We start from the raw sequence: 601 nt of genomic DNA on the forward strand, positions 1-601 counted from the left end.
CCAGGGCAGCATCTGTTAGCTGAAATATGTCAATTGGTATACCATCTATTCCTGGGGCCTTATTTTTTGCCATTTCCTTCAAAGCAGCCTGAACAACTTCTTTCATCACCATAGGCTCTTGCTCATATGTTGTCTCATGAAACTCTTCTGTGTCTGCCAATTTCTTTCGATACAGTGACTCTTTCCATCTTCTTTTAATATTTCCTGGATCATTTAATATTCTGCCAAAAGCATCCTTGATTATAGCAACTCGAGGTTTGACTTTGTTCTTCAGTTCCTTGAGCTTAAGAAATGCTGACGTGGCGCCGGGGGTTAAGCTGCCGTGCAAGAGCATGAGTTCGCGCATAACTGGGGCCCCAGCCCGCTGCACGCGGCTCTTTTAACCACGAGCAACACGGCGGCCGGACCAGGCCTCTGCCGGGGTTCGTCTCTTGGGTCTCAATTCTTAGGATGATCCCTTTGGGAACGAATAGTAGGCTCCTCGACTAATTGCGTTTCCTGTGTGTGCTGTCATCCAATAAACTTTAGGTGTTATTGCAAAAAAAAAGAAGAAGAGGAAGAGGAAGAAGATGAGGAAGAGGAAGAAGAAGGAGGAGGAGGA

Source organism: Elephantulus edwardii, unplaced genomic scaffold (genome assembly GCF_000299155.1).
Source record: "Elephantulus edwardii isolate Elephantulus edwardi_28Jun2011 unplaced genomic scaffold, EleEdw1.0 scaffold00044, whole genome shotgun sequence".
In the NCBI taxonomy this organism is placed as follows: Eukaryota; Metazoa; Chordata; class Mammalia; order Macroscelidea; family Macroscelididae; genus Elephantulus; species Elephantulus edwardii.